Genomic DNA, 17,879 nt, shown 5'->3' with positions numbered 1-17,879 from the left:
AGTGTTCATGGATTTTGATGAATCGAGTATTTCAACCTTACTTAAATCAGTTTGAGGTAGTCTGTATTGATGACATTCGGGTATACTCGAATACAAAGAAAGAGCATGATGTTCATATTTGTATTGTGCTTGAGATAATTAAGGGTAAAACGTTATATGCCAAAATGTCAAAGTGTGAGTTTTGGTTATCAGAAGTTGCTTTTCTTGGTTATGTTATCTTGACATAAGGTATAAAAAATTTAAGTAATATTGGAGTGGAAACCTCCAAAAAATGTTCAGAGGTCTAAAGTTTTTGGGACTTGTTTGTTATTATCGAAGGTTTGGGAAAAACTTTTCGATGGTTGCTTTTCCTTTGACCAAGCTCTTGAGAAAGGATGTTTCATTTACTTGGACTGAGAAATATTAAGAGAGTTTTAAATCTTTAAAGAATATTTTAACGGAAGTACCAGTGTTGGTACAATAGGAATCGGACAAAGCGTATGTGGTGTATAGTGATACATCTCATAATGGTTTGGGTTGTGTACTTATGCAAGAATGTAAGGTGGTAGCCTATGTTTTTCGGCAATTAAAGATACATGAGAGGAATTATCCTACTCATGATCTTGAGTTAGCAGCGGTTATTTTTGCTCTAACAATTTGGTGTCATTATTTGTATGGTGAGAGATGCCACATTTACATGGATCCTAAGAGTTTGAAATAATTGTTGACTCAAAAAGTGCTCAATTTTAGATAGAGAAGATGGATAGAACTTTTAAAGGATTATGATTTGATCATTGATTATAATCCAGGCAAAACAAAATGTATCAGGATGTAAAGAGTCATTTTGGGTGGCCAAGTATGAAAAGAAACATTATTGAGTTTGTTGTTACATGTTTGACATGTCAACAAGTAAAAGCTGAGCATAAAGTGCTTTCGTAATTGTTGAAACTGATTTCTATTCCAGAGTGGAAATATTAAAGAGTCACTATGGATTTTGTTACAGGGTTACCTTTGATATAAAATAAAATGGATTCCATTTGGGTGATTGTGGCCGGTTAATTAAATCGGCACATTTCATTGTGATGTGAATGGACTACGCATTGGATAAATATACAGAGTTGTATAACTTGGGAAATAGTTCGACTAAATGGAATGTTAGTATCCATTATATCGGACAGAGATCCAAAGTTCACTTTAAGATTTTGGAAATAATTGCATAAAGTTTTAGGTACTTGATTGAATTTCAGTACAACTTTTATCTACAGAAAGATGGTAAATCATAAAGTACTATTCAAATATTAGAAGTTATACTGAGTGCATGTGTGATTGATTCTAAGGAATCATGGGAAAAGAAAAGTATTTGTTTGTAGTAGAATTTTCCTACAATAACAGTTATCAATTGAGTAACAAGATGGCTCCGTATGAAACTTTATATGGACAAAATGCTGAACACCATTAAATTGGTTCGAGTTAAAAGATCGAAATTTTGTTGGCCCAGAATTATTGAAAGAGGTTGAAGATAAAGTAAAAATAATCTCAAGGTGGTATTCGATCGGCATAAGTCTTATTCAGACTTGAAAGAAAAAAATTGAATTTTATGAAGGCGATAAAGTTTTTCTTAAAGTATCGCCTTGGAAAAACAAAGTTGTGTTTTGAGTTCAAAGGAAAACTAAGTCTAAGATTCATTGGATCTTATGAGATATTAAAAAGAGTTAGACTGATGGATTATCAGTTAGCATTAACTATGGAGGTAATTGAGATCTGAACAGATTTAACTTATGAAAAAGAACCAGTTTGGATATTAGCTTGAGAAATCAAAGAACTGCGTAACAAGACGATTTCTCTAGTCAAAGTGATTTAGCAAAATCATAATGTCAAGGACGTTACTTGGGAAAGAGAGGATGATATGAAAATGTGTAGATATTTTCATATCAGGTTGAAGAATTGAATTGAACAGGTTAAAAATCTAATGATTTGCATGATCTTTTCAAAATTCCCAAAGTTTTGAGGAAAAAAATCAGAATTTAAGAAGTTGGCAAGACCAGAAGAGGTTTTCGCATAAGGCGACAGTATGTCTTACCAGTCAGTACAACCCAAAATTAGGGTTACGAATGTACTATGGATAGTGCAATTCTTATAAAAAAAGGGAGTTAGTGTTTTCATAGAAAGTTTTAAAATTCGAGGACGGATTTTTTTTTATGGAGGGGAGAGTTTTCATAGAAAGTTTTAAAATGCAAATTTTGAAAGTTTGATGGTCAAAGTAGAAAATTGGGAAAAAGTTTAGGGAATTAAGTGATAATTTCCTAAAACGAATTTTATTCCATAAATAGATAATTTACTCTTGAGAGTGGGGTTTTATATAAATCATATTTTTGGATTTGGAATTTTAGTAAAGAAAAATTAGAAAGGGTTAAAGTTAGTAAGGAATCGATAATTTCAGATCGAATTGGAACTTTACAAAAATTTGAAGGATGTTATAAAATGGTTGAAAAATATTATTTTAATATTTTGGATCAGAGAAATTTGGTTTGAAAATGTTCAATTTTTCAGATTTGACTGAAAAAGTGAAATTTAGTGACTGAAACACAATTTTTTAAAATTCAAGGAGAATTTCAGAAATGAAGTCAAATTAATTCATATTTGACTTTTTAATATGATATGGATCAGGTGGCTTGGTTTTATGGTGAATAGGAAGATTCATTAAGAGTAAAAATGGAATTTCTTATTGAATGGAATAAAAAAATGCCATTATAATATATATTGCCATGTGATAGATTTATTTATCATTAAATATCAATCATGGATGAGCATTTCTAGCTTGTTCTTCCTCCAAGGGCCGACACTTTCAAGCAAGAAAGGTAAACATTTTTAGTTTGAATTTTGAAGCTATTTCTTGAGAATTAGACTCAGTGTGGTTAGGAAAAATGTTCTACGTTCAATTCTCTACATTTTGACATGAATATTACTAGGATTCATGTTCAAGTTCATCTTGAGTTGATGAAAGGGGATCTTGATTCTTGTGTTTTATGGGTTTTGAAGAGTTAAGTGATTTTAAAGATTTGGTTGTAAGAATTGATGAAGAATCTAATGATGAGGTTAAAGAAAACAATTTATATTTTAAATTTTGCAGTGGGTTTGGAAATTTATCAGAAATTATATAAAAATAATTTGGAGTTTTTTATATATATTGTTCATATATTGATCTAGTTCTGTTTAAAATAAACGGGGATCAATTACAAGGTGTATACAAAGAGATATGAATTTTTAACCAAGGAAAGGTCAGAAAAGTCGGACAGTAGGTTCTGCAAAACAGATTCTGTTAATCAACTTTGAAAATTCACCATAAATTTTACATAATGAATTAGGAGTTATTTATATGGATATATTCGTATGCTAGTCTATTTTTCAACGGAATAAATGTAACTAAATTATAGTGTGTATATCAATACGTAATACGGTTCTTTAAAGATAGTGCGAGTTATCAGAATATGGAAAATTGATGGGTTGTTGTGTAAGTGTTATATAATTGATGTATTATTCTGGAATTATTGGTATTAAGAATTTAAGTGTTAAAATGGTGAAGGAGCATTTTGGGTAAATTGGAAAAGTTGGTTCCAATGTTATAGGAATTATTAAGTATTGAGTATTTTGATAGAAAATGAGTTCAAGTATATTATGGGATATGTTTATGTTAGTACAATACTAACATATGTATCGTTAAGAATTGGTGATTTATACAGATTGTGATTGATTTGTAATCGAAGCAAATCAAATATAAAAGGGCTTATTGTGGACAATAGTGAGGCACATATATTTGGAAAGATATAAAGTTCAAGGTGAGTGCAATACATGCATGAAATTATACATGGATGTTTTATACATCATCAGGAAGACTTGCGATAAGTCGACCTTGTTTATATCAGCATGATATTATGTCATTTTTATAAATTGACATGACATTGAGATGTCACTTTATGAAATTATAATGCATTGATTATGGAAAATGTGATATTTTGCCATGATTGTTTTTGGGTATAAACTTCCCTATTGTTAAATTATGATAATATACTATGCCATGGATGGATCAAATAAAATTGACTATATGCCCAAGTATGTTATTGAGGATCAGTGGTATTAATGGCATTCCATAGAGTATAGCAAACTGCAATATTAGGTAGTACTAGAGTGTGTAGAGAAGACACATAGTGCAGGCCTCAAAGTGTATAGCAAAGACACAGTACAAGCACTATGGTGCATTATTAGGTGAGCAAAGCTCGACCTCAGCACTTCGATGCAATATTTGACCCCTATATCGATTTCCTCATACAGTATTATTATGGGCTATGAGTTATGGTTTATTGGTTAATAAATGGTAAGTATGCAAATAAGCTTACGAGCTTATGAATAATGGCAAGTATATTGATAAAATAAGCTTACGAGCTTATGGAATTTAAATGGTAAGTATTTTGGTAAAATAAGCTTACAAAGCTTATGGGATAAATGGTAAGAGATTTTATATTATTTTGATCATGGTAAAATATTGGATATGTTAGTAAAATGATTTTATGGAAATTTGATTTTGACATTGAAAATCATGCATGAATTGTATTGCACTGTTAAATGTTTTAATTGCCTCACTAAGTTTATACTTAGCGTGTGATGATTTTCACGTGTAGGTAAAAAGCCAGTAATGGAATAAAGAGTTCAAAGTTAATCAAGCATCGAGGAGTATATTTCAATATCAGTAAGACGTCTTATGATGTAATTTAAATTAGATAGTGTCATGTAATTAATAATATTCAATTTGTTTTGTTGAAAAAATTTGGAAACAAAATGGTAAATTTTGTAGTGATGAAAGGTTAATTTTTTTGGATGTTTTATATGTATTTTTCAGAAATTACTGTAGCAGTGCATCGATGCCATATAGCAGTGCATCGATACACAATCTTAATTCGATGTTTTGTGCATCGGTGCACTGTTCATGTTACTGTAACAGTGCATCGATACACTGTTCACTGTTCACTGTTACTGTTCACGAATAATGTTCACTGTTACTGTTCACTAGTTATTAAAAAAATCTTTTGTTTTAAATTTGTTATAATGAAACAAAATTTATATGATATGATATTTATATAATATCATTTACCATTTTAAGAAATTAAATTTTAAATCATATTTGGAATGGGAAATGCTTTTTAGAAATTCGGGTGACATTTATAATCTGTATAGGTATAATTATACGGGTTATGGGTGTTACATAGTTTCCCTGGAAACAGAAGATTCTATCTAGCTTGAGACAATTTTTACTCAAAACAAGAAGATATATTTCACTCAAGATTGTTTTTCTTAAAACAAGATTTGTCTCACTTGAGACAGTTTTTACTTAAAAGAAGGCATTTTATTTCAGTCAAGATTGTTTTAAAGAAGATTTTATCTCGCTTGAGATAGTTTGTCTCAAAACAGAATATTTTGTCTCGCTTGAGATTGTTTCCCTCGAAACAGAAGATTTTATCTCGCTTGAGATAGTTTCCCTCGAAATAGAAGATTTTGTCTCGCTTGAGATAGTTTCCCTCGAAATAGAAGATTTTATCTCTCTTGAGACAGTTTCCCTTGAAACAAATTTTCTCTCACTTGAAACATTTTCTCTTGAAACGAATTTTGTCTCTCTTGAGACAGTTTCTCTTGAAATGCAAAATCATTGAATCTGTTTCCCTTGAAACAATATTCATCTCTCTTGAGACATTTTCTCTTGAAACAACGTTTTGTCTCTCTATAGACAGTTTCCCTCGAAACCAATTTTATCTCACTTGGGATAGTGAAGAAAAAGATTTAAAAAAGAATTAGTCCACTTTTCAATCTTTGGAAATGTGGATCTCAGTGATGATTCGAGGACCTTTAAGGGTTAATACCTTCGGGTACTTCAAATACCAAATTACTGATACATGATAATCTTTTGTAGTTTGAAAATCTTCAAAGAGAAGATAAACTGATCAACATTTCCAGCGAGGAGTTCATAATAAGAAGAACTCATTCGACGAGGGAGAAGAAGTTCATAATGAGAATAACTTGTTCCACCTTGGATCAACATTTCCAGTGGAGAGTTCATAATGAGAAGAACACATCATTAGAGAAGAAGTTCATAATGAGAAGAACTTGTTCAACCTTGGCTCAACATTTCCAGTGGAGAGTTCATAATGAGAAGAACTCATCCAACAAGGGAGAAGAAGTTCATAATGAGAAGAACTTATTCAACCTTGACTCAACATTTTTAGTGGAGAGTTCATAATGAGAAGAACTCATCCAACGAGGGAGAAAAAGTTCATAATGAGAAGAACTTATTCAACTTTTGATCAACGTTTCCAATGAAGAGTTCATAATGATAAGAACTCATCCAACGAGGGAGAAGAAGTTCATAATGAGAAAAGCTTGTTCAACCTTGGCTCAATATTCCTAGTGGAGAGTTCATAATGAGAACAACATGTCCTACAAGGGAGAAAAAGTTCATAATGAGAAGAACTTATTCGACCTTGAACCAACATTTCTAGTGTAGAGTTTATAATGAGAAGAACTCATCCAATGAGGGAGAATAAGTTCATAATTAATTTTCCATGTTACCCTCACAAGCATCACTTGACTTGAATCGAAATAAATTGACTAAGGGTAATATTTGTTCATTTTAATATAGTCATACAGTGATTGTCTTAACGTATAAAAACACTACTTTTGATAATTTTAAAATGAAAGTGTATCCAATTTAGTGACACAAACTAAATCGAATTCATTTTAAAATTGGGGGATTGGGGAAAAATCATGTACTTTTAATTAAATTAATCGATAAAAGACTATTAGATCGAATCTAAGGTCTAGACTCAAGATATTTAAATAATTAAATGTCCTTATTCTCATTAAATATTGGTAAAATAAATAAATAATTTTACTTGCTTGATATGCCTTTAATTGCTTTATTTTTGCATGTGTTTTCCGTTGAGTTTTTCGAAATAATAACACTCATCGATATTGAAAATAATAATATATTTCTATTTCGGTTGGAGTAATAAATGATTGTTTTAAGGCATGAAAGGTCATTTTTTCTCGACTGGAAATAATTAGATATTATTGATTTCTCTCTTAAAGATTATTTTGGGTGTTTTTATTTTGAATTAATAATGAACTTTAGAATGAATTTTAATATTTCTTTATTTCGATTGGAGTAAGAATCAATTGCTTTAAGGTATGAGGATTGATTCTTCTCGATAGGAAATAATTAAATATTATCATGTTTTGTCCAAAAATTCAAAGAATATTGTTTTTAGGTGATCTCAAATTATATTAGACTCGAACTTGTAAATCTCATTGCAAAGACAATTAATTAATCTACTGAGTACCGATTTAGAGTGTTGTGGGGTGCTAATCATTCCCCACACGTAACCAACTCCCAAACTCAAATTTTGGTAAAGCAGACCGCAAGTTTGTTGTTTTAATTAAAATTAATATTTTTATTAAAATGGAAAATATGTTTTTGGGTGCCCAATCACACCCTAACAAAGATTAGTGGCGACTCCTCGACCACATTTTTTCATTAACCGATCATAAAAATTATTTCGAAATGAGACCCTCTTTTTTCCCCTTCAAAAAAAACTATTTCGACACTAACCTAAAACCAACCTATCAATTTTGACACTTGTCAAAGAGTTATAACTTTGAAAGATTAAAACAATTGTTGATTCTTTTGATATTTAGTGAACTCATGTTTTGTGATTTGCTTTAATTGTGAGCCCAAAAGAGGGGCATTATTTTATTTCTTCAACAAACTTTTCACAATTTTGAAAAATAAAAAGGAAGAAACATATTTCCAAACAAGATAATTCCTATAAGGAGTGTATCTTGGAAATTGACAAATGACTTAGAAGCTTAGAATCAGAAACTGGGGTAAAAGAATTGAATGTCAGAGGCAATATTTGTTAGAGCAAGAAGAACATACTTTCGTAGAGAAATGCAATGATACACTCTAGTGTGATGAAAAGAATGACGATGAACAAATCATGAAAGAACCAAGATTGCTTGTGCATCTTTTCATCGTCATTAATCATGAAAACATACATCAACATGCACATACATGATTTTGCATCTTTGCATCAAACATATATTATCATGTGCAACAAGGAATTTTGATTTCCCACTTACGAGGAGGCCTTTGAAACTTCACTTGAAATCCTATATTTTTAAGAACATTTTGTTCACTAATGAGGACAAATTCAAAAGCTCATTTGTATCAGATGAACATCATGAAAACATTCAAGATAATTGCACAAGTTTACTATAGATTTCCAGTCAGGGTGGTAAGACTTTAAAGATGAAGGAGCCCAATCAAGAAATTACATAATGATCAGTCAGAAGAAAAAAAAGAGGAAACCATCCAAAGATAACTAGATATCTTCAACAAGGATGAGTAATATCATCTTCAAATCATTTCACTCAAAAAAGGAAAATTTTATATCACTTGAGAATGTTTTTTCTTAAAATAAATTTCATCTCACTTGAGACAAATTTCCCTTGAAATACAAATATTGAGATTATTTCGCTTGAGATAGTTTCAATTGTAATACAACCATTGAGATTGTTTCACTAGAAATACAATTTTTATATAACGTAAGATTTTTTCTTAAAACAAATTTCAGCTTTTCCCTTGAAACAAAAAATTTTAATTTGTTTCACTTGAAACAAGATTTTATCTCACTTGAGATAATTTTTCTTGAAATACAAACTTCGAAATTGTTTCACTTAAAATAAAATTTTATCTCACATGAGATTGCTTCTCTTGAAACAAATTTCTTTTAACTCATTCACTTTCATCTAAATTTTAAATATTTTACAGGAATTCAAAAAAGTTTGAAGATATTTCAATTCACAATTGCATGTTGAAGAAAAAACAATCAATAAAGAAAATTAATTCATATCTCTATTTTTTAAAGAAATAGATCTCAGCAAAGATTCGAGGACCTTCAAGTCAATACCTTCGGATTCCATCACATAAGGAGTTGGTTCAGCAACACCCTTTTGCTCGATTCTATCACAGAATGAGGTAGATCAGCATCAACATTTTGTTCGATTCCATCACATAAGGAGTTGTATCAGCACCATCGCCACTTTACTTGATTTCATTATAGAATAAGGTGGATCATCATTCTCATAGGAAGAAATTCATATAGGAGAGCTTTTTCGACCTCAACGTGGCCTTTACGAAAGAATCTGTAATCTTTTCAGAGAGGAGAAAATGACCATGAAGGAAGAATGGGTTTATATAGGAGAGGTCGTTCAAATTTCATACTTACCTTTTATGGAAGAATGTGCAGTTCATATAGGAGAACTAGCACAATCTTTCAAGAGATGAGAAAAATCTTTTGATTTCCTCGTGCAGAGGAGTCAATTGTCAAAGATTAACTTTTTAATTGATAAAAAAGAGAAAAAAGGAAAAATAAAAAATAAAAAATGAGAAAAATTGAAAAAATAGAGAGAAAGAGAAAATTGAAAAAGGTAAAATCGAGTGAAAAAAGAGAAGAAGAAGAAAGAAAGACTAAATAAATGGGAATAAATCCTCACATGAGCTAATAAATGGCCATTGTATTCAGGTTCATCACTTATGAGATTGAGGTAACTCAAGTGAGAATATTTTCAGATACAGAAAGACATATCGTTCGATTGAAAGTTGGAGGCAAAAATCAATAGAAGATTGAAGAAAGATATTGGTGACAAAAATGAAGATGCAAGCATACTAGACAAAATTAGGTCATTATTTGTCTTTGCCACATTATTGTGGGCACCTGTAGTACCATAATTTTTGTCAGAACAATTTAAATGGGATTGAAGACATTCAAATATCATTTTGAAGGGTTGTTCGATTAGTTCATATGATGTTGGGGTATAGTTGAAAAATGGTTATGGAATTTTGCATATGGTTAGTGAGTACGTTGATATATTTTTCGATGCTTAATTGGGTTGTGATCATATATGCTCATTTTGAAATTTAGGATCCAAACCCAAATTAGAATTCATTATACAGTTACCAAAAACCATTGCATATCCATTCAACCCACTTAAACCCATTACAAGACCCAATTACCCATTCCTCCAATACAATTTACCCATTACACAATCAATTAACCCATTACCATAACATACCCTAAACATAAACGACTGTGGTTTGATTTTGTCGTTTAGTGGCTGTTTGTTTTAGCTTTCTAGGTTTTAGAATATAAAGAGGAGAGTCGGGGCGATTTTAGGTCGAGATTAGGGGTGTTTGGTGGCTGAAGTGAAGAAATGCGTTGATAATAAAAAAAACAAGCGGTGGCTGTGGTTTTTAGGGTTTCGATCAAAGATAAGAGAAATGTTAGAGGAGGAGAGGAAGTGTTCTAGGTATTGGGTGGTCGTTTAGCCTTTTCCGGTTGGACTTAGCGGTGTTATGAGTGTGAGTGGCCACCAGTTTACGGTGGGTGGCATCAGGTTTGGAGGTTGTTGAGGTCTTGCGTATTTTTACGTTTTGGTCACTATTCCCTTTGTTTTTATTTCTTAGAATTTGATGCTTTGCGTTTCTCTTTTATTTAATTTTGTTCATTTTCATATATGTTATTTTACTTTAATTTGACACTGTTTTCTTATTTTGTTGCATTTAGTCACTGTTTTTATTTTGTTATTATTAAACATTTAATACGACCATGTGGTGACTAACCTTGGGTGTGATTCACGTTATTATGGTTTGAGTAAAATTTTTACTTTTAACTGCTAACTTGTTAATTTAATAACCGCTAATTTTTAAGAAATATTTGAACTAACTTACAACCTCGTGATGAGCGACCTCGGTACGATTCATATTATTATAGCCTGGATAAAAATTAAAAATAAGCAGCTCTTTGATTTTAATTATGCACTTTTAAATTGTTTACATTTAAATTTCTGTTATTTTATTTTCTGTATCAATGTTTACAGTTTAATCCTTTAATTTCCAATTTTAATATTGTACAATTTTGACATAATATTCTGTTTAATTTCATTTTTATCACTATGCTTGCTCTTTGATTTTAATTATGCACTTTTAAATTGTTTTAGTTTGGTCATTCTATGTATTTCTAATGGCTTTCAATTTTTGTTGATAATTTTTCTTCCTTTTAATTTAGTCCTTGATAACTTATTTAGATTTTAGACTAAACCCTTATATTTAGATTTTCCTTAAATCTAGACTCCTTTTAATTTAGTCCTTTAATTTAGGGGAAATTTTAATTTGGTCATCGCTTTTGCCCGAGGTTCCATTTTAATTATTCGATCCAATAATTGGTTAAAATTAACTAGGTTAATAATTAGAACCTCCACTTTAGGCTTAATCTCATATTTAGTCCTTTAATTTAGTTGAATTCTTAATTTGGTTCTCGCTTTTGTTCGAGGTTCCATTTTAATTATTTGATCTAATAATTGGCTAATATTGACTAGATTAATAACTAGAGCCTCTATATAGTTTTAATTTCACTTTAATCCTTGAATTTAGGGGAATTTTTATTTTGGTCCTTGCTTATGTTCGAGGTTCCATTTTGATTATTCGACTCAATAACTTATTAAGAAAATGATTTGGATTAATATTAAAGCCTAAAATTTTAGGTTTAATCTTCTAGGTTCTTTAAATTTCAGAATTTGACACTTTAAGTTAGAAGGAAGCCTTAATTAATTTATTTAGTATAATTAGGCTCAATAATCAATGTTTGATTGAATTTTGTTTTCAAAATAAGACAATGTTCATTTGTTAGGGGGTTACTAGTGTATCTCCCGTTTTTGCCTAGGGGTGACCACTATTGATTGCCAAAATAAATGAACATCCTTTTCAAAACCCCACATCATGATTTTTAAATTATTAAGGTAATGTTCACTTATCGTGGTTGATAACAAAGCTTTCATTTTTGCTTGGGAGTGATCATTATTAGTCTTGGTAAATCGACATAATTTTCTAAAATATGCTTACATAGTGATTTTTAAGTTAAATAAAATTTCAAACTCAAGATTTCCAATTTTAAAATATAGGGTAATCGACTAGGTACCAATTTTAGGCACTGTGGGGGTGCTAATCATTCCCCACGTATAACTGACTATGAACCTAATTTTTGATTTCATAGACCAAAACTTGTATCTTTAGTAAAATAAAATATTTTTATTAAAATTACCTGATTTTAGGTACTTCAAAACTCACCTTAAAAATGATTGGTGGTGAATATGTCTTTTCATTAAAAACCATTTTATTTATTTTCCAAAACGTCGAATTGGTCTCCCACCAAAAAGTCGGTTATGTAGAAATAAATCAAAGGATTGAAATATAAATGATAGAAAATAAACAATCGAATAAAATTAAAAGTTAGGGGTTAACTTGGAATTTTTACCCAGACCATTAATAACGCAAATCATACCCTAGGGTGGGTCATCGTGAGGTCGTAAATTAATTCGAATAAATATTTGAAGGTTAGTAATTGGAAATTTATAAATTAGCGGTTAGAAATTAACCCGGTCATAAATAATGCGAGCCATACCTTAGGATGGGTCACATCAAGGTCATAAAATTAGTTCAAATAATAAATTCATATTAGTAAAATAATAATAAAATAGTGCATCTGAATCAAATATAAAATAAGTAAACAGAGTGTATCAAATTTGAACCTAAAATAAATAAACAAAATATGTCAGATTTGAATAATGTAAAAAATAAAAAATCAGTGATTAAAATGAAAAATAAGGCTAAAGTTGGAGGACTACTACGCGAATAACCCAAATAGTTTGATATTTTATCATAATCTTTTCCAAAAATGGCTATTTTTCAGCGTTAAACCTAAGAAACCATGCCCAATTTGTTTTATTTCAACTTTTCTTCTCCCATGGAGCAACAACCTCTAGACCATGATCCAAAAGCACAGTCGGTGAAGCTTATCGAAGGTCTAAACGACCGGGTAAGCCCCTTTTCTTTTCCCTAGTCTCTCTTATCCTCTTTGATCGAGACTAGTTTGCCATAAATTGGCAACGAGTTCGCTCTTCGACCACCATCCATAGTGGTCGGGCTCACCAAAGACCCGACCTTACAAACCCATAGCCAGGGTCGGTCCTGACATTTAAGGGCCATAGGAAAAATAAGAGATAAGGGTCCTTAAAAAATAACTTAAAATTCAAGAATAAATTTCGGTAAACGCCAAACAAATTTTTTCATTAAAAAATATACGAGTAGATTCTATTACATTAACCAACATTATTTTACCAAATATATAAAGAGACATCACAATTTTTCACTCAATTTACTCATATTATGTCTTCAATCATCTCTTAGAATCGTTTCTCTCAATCCAAAATTGACGCCTCTCACCTACAAAACAACATACACAATTTCTCATAAGAAACAATTTCTTCTAGCATTTTGAGATGCAAAGTCATTGATAATAACATCAACATCAATGTTTCCTATCATCTCCTTCTCAATAGCTAATGTTGCTAAACCATTCAACCTTTCTTGTGACATTGATGACCACAAGTACGTTTTTATTAATTTAAGCTTTGAGAAACTTCTTTCGGCTGAAGTTATGGTCATAGGAACAGTTATTAAAATCCTATAAGCAATTGAAGTATTCGGATAACAATTTGCAGATTTGACAAACTTAAGAATTTCAGTGTCGGATAACAATTCTGTCGGCAAAGTCATTTGTAAGACTTTCAATTCAGAGAAAAGATCATCTAAGTCAACATCCGATGAATTGCCATGAGAAAAGATAGAATGAAAATAAGCACAATATTCTTTCAACTCATTATCATCTAATGACTTTAACTTATTTGAATCATATAAAAATCCAAAAATACTTTCAAATGTCTTCAATTGCTCAAATATATTCTTCAAAGAAGAAATTTCCATATCTATCACAACAAAAAAATGATTGACTCTAAATGACTCTTCAGGCAATTCAACTTCGTTTTCCTCATTATTCTCTCCAAACAATTTCTTCCTAATCACACGACGTTTTGTGGGAAAGATAGGCTCTACATCCATTTCAAGTGCAAGACTTTTAGCTACATTCATACTAGTTGTAAAGCCTTCATCTCTATATTTTTCAAAGTAGGACATCACACCTTCTAATTGCCTTATGGTAGTATTAATGCACATAGACTTAGATTGTAATTTATTGCTTACCATATTAACACCAAATAACACAACACCAAGCAAAAACTCAAAACTTGAGAGTGTATTCACCAAACTTTTAGCTTCACTTTTTGACTTTGCATCATTTTCACAAGATTCATATAATTCACACAAAGCTAATCTTATTTGGGGACATTGAAATCTTATACCTTTGACACTTTTAATTCGACTCTCCCATCTAGTATTTGATAAATATTTCACTGTTAATCTAGGAACATTATCAAGTAAAATTTTCCATCTCTTTGTAGAACCCGAAAACAATGCATATATGCGTTAAACAACTCCAAAAAAATAGCTTTAACACAAGAATGTGCCATTTAACCAAGAGTGAGATTTAGACTATGACAAGCACAAGGCATGTATATTGCTTTTGGATTAATTTCAAGAAATTATTTTTGAACACCTTGTTGCTTTCCTTTCATATTAGAACTGTTATCATAACCTTGTCCCCTTACATCATCAACATTAAGATCAAGAGACTTCAAAACATTTTGTAGTTCATTAAAAAGTCCTAATCCAGATGTATCATCAACTTTTAGAAACTCCAAAAAGAACTCCTCAATTTTAACTTTGTTATTTAATATATTAACACATCGAACTATGAGTGTCATTTGTTCTTGATGGCTCACATCAGGTGTAAAATCAATAATTATGGAAAAGTATTTAGCCTATTTAATGATCTTAATGATAGAATTTCTCACATTTTGAGTCAAAAGGGAAATGAACTCATTTTGAAATTTATGTCCAAGATAATGATAATGAATTTCACGATCATGAATGCGTCTAACATGATCTTTCATAATCACATCAAACTCTGCAATCATTTCAATCAATCCTAGAAAATTACCATTGTTATCTTTATATAGTTTTTCATTGGATCCTCGAAATGCAATATTATGTTTAGCAATACATTTCACAATTGTCTCTAACACTCTTTCTCTTTCATAATCTCTTCTTGCAAATTTTTATCGATTGTTTGATTTTAATCCAATCTTACTCTCAATTCATTCCAAGTATTCATATTAGTCATATGTTCAACACTATTTTCATGTTGTTTAAGCCTTTGGCTAATATGTTTTCAATCACTTAAGCCATCATTGACTAACAAACTTACATTACTAATCGATTTGAACAACTTGCAACAAAAACAATATACTTTGTCAACGTTTTTGGAATAAACTAACCATTTTCTATCACTAGTCTCACCATTGCTCAACTTTCTAGAATAACATGCATATGAGAAATGTCTATAATATTTATCAACAGGAAATTCAAGATCCATTTCTTTTATGGGCCCTTTTCCAACTAATATATCTCTCGCATTATTGTCAAGATTCTCCCAATTTATAGGATCATATATATTCAAATGAGGAGGTGTTTCTTCACCAATGCCTAAATTTTCAACATTTTCATTAATTGGCACATCATTAAAGTCAATTGGATCATTCACATTTTTAGTATGCAAATTTTCAGTTGAATGATTCAAAGTTTCATGAGAATCAGTCTTTTTAAACACAAATTTATCAAGAGCACCTTTTTGTGACTTCTTTAACTCCTCCTCTCGTTTCCTTTGTTTTCTTTTTTCACTTCCAGACAAATGTTTTTTAGGCAACATCTCATCAAATAGTAAAACACAAACCAATTCTAATAAATAAGTATAAGAACAGAACAATTGCACCTAGATTATTCAATTAGAATTGTAACCCATTGGAGTAAGATAAAATCCCAATTTCCCAATTTGATAATTGACACTGTTTACATAAATATTAATAGTTATAACATGAACACCAAAATAAAAACATCAAATAAAAGTCTAAATAACTACTGTATACATTTTTTTCTCAAAAAAATCTACTGTACACAATAGGCATGTGATAATTACTTTAAAATTTATAATTGTAAGTTTGTACAGAATTTGAGAATTAAAATTCGTACCATAGGCAAAACATATACAGAAATATAGAATTACTATACAGAAAAGAAATTTACAGAATTATTAGACATCGTTGTAGATTTGTAGAATTTTTTAAATCATGAATATTATTATAATTATAAGTTATAAGTTAAAAGTTATGTTTTAATAATTAAAAATAGGAAAGAGGATGGAGAAGCAAGCATACCTTCTAATTTCTCAATTAGGCCAGTTCACAATCGCCAATTGCCCTTCGCAAGACCGCGAGTCAGAAAAATTAGAATAGTAAATAAGGAATCAATTGATTGAATATATGATTCTAATAAGTGTTACCTAATTCGCCCCCACCCCTACGAATCTTGTTTCAATTCATTCGTTCCAATTCGCGGTTGGTTCGCATTCCAATTCGGTTAGGAACGCATATTGGAACGACGAGATTGGTGTACCAAAAATCCAGCACAATAAAAGAAAACAAAGTTAATAATAAAGAGAAAAAAGTACCAAGATTCTAACACCACAATCAATATATATATACTAACCTCGAGCATAAGATTATTTTAAATTGTAATTATTGTAATAGCATTGGAAATAAGAAAAATCTGAGTTGCAGGCTTGCAGCACAACTTTTATGAGAAGAAAGGCTCCTAACCGTTGCATAATATACATGGGGAAGAAAAGAACAATTAATAACTAGCAGAATATACACAGGGAAGAAAAGAGTAATTAATAATTAGCATGGGGAACAAAAGAACAATTAGTAATTAACATTGGGAATAAGATAAATTTAATGCATTGTATAACTTTTATCATAATAAAACGATAGACTATCGTAGTTGCAAAAATATACCAACATGAGGAATAACAGAACAATTAATAAAACAATGCAATGGACGTCTGTTTTTTAGATAAACTTAAGATGCAATCAATAAATTAGCATTGGAAATAAGCTAAATCTAATATGGTGTATAGCTTTTATGATAATAAAAAAATGAATAGACATAATTTGCTTCTCTTTTTCTTTAATACTTCTAGCCGTTGATGGGTCTGCTTTTATTAAGCAGTGGAAGGGTTTTTATTTTCTAATCCCTAGGCGGTAATGTGGTGTATAGAATGGGCTCCTCCAAACCTGGGCCCTAGACGGTCGCACTAAATGCTTGGGCTTAGGGTCGGCCCTGCCCATAGCCGCCTTCTTTTTATCTCTAAAAATCTATAACGAACCCAACTCTCAAATCCACCTAAAAGGTAACCCCGACGGTTCACTCTCTCAATTCTAGTGACTCGAAAGAGATGGCCTCTCTACTCCGGCGAAGACCCAAATAAAAAAGGTAATGAACTAAGACACACTCTTCCTATTATTCCTTTCGAAAATGCAACAATGGCTCTTGAAAGATGAAAAATATGGCTTCAGAAAAAATAGAAACAAGGCTACTGTGATTCAAAGAAATGGTGAAAGAATACCTTTAAAAAGGTTCTGAGTATTGTATTGCTTATGTCCTTTTTTTTAAAATGGGAAGAACCCTACAAGAATAATTTTTGTGGTTTTTATAACCCGTTTACATCGAATGAAAAAATGATAAAAAAGTGATCGTTTTTCCGTTTCACATTTTTTTGTCTTTTTCTTTGCAAGAATTTGACAAGGATGGGGGACCAGCTTGGTTGCATGCGTGAAAGCACTAAAGGGCTTGAACAGACCACGGTGATGAGGCTCACACGCTTGGAGGGGAACCATGTTCGAACGTCTGCTGGATTAGGTTGTAAAATCGGGTAATCGTTCAGGTT

The 17,879-nt window shown here is 30.8% G+C and overlaps 1 pseudogene; it reads right to left on the bottom strand.

The window, feature by feature from the left end:
* Positions 1–13,387: 13,387 nt before the first annotated feature.
* On the bottom strand, positions 13,388–15,803 carry LOC120212221 (annotated as a pseudogene).
* Positions 15,804–17,879: the final 2,076 nt, after the last annotated feature.

The sequence above is a fragment of the Hibiscus syriacus genome, unplaced genomic scaffold, assembly GCF_006381635.1.
Source record: "Hibiscus syriacus cultivar Baekdansim isolate YM2019G1 unplaced genomic scaffold, ASM638163v2 tig00110007_pilon, whole genome shotgun sequence".
Classification (NCBI taxonomy): domain Eukaryota; kingdom Viridiplantae; phylum Streptophyta; class Magnoliopsida; order Malvales; family Malvaceae; genus Hibiscus; species Hibiscus syriacus.
Note: the sequence above shows the minus strand (reverse complement) of the source record. Positions and strands in the feature narration are given on the sequence as shown.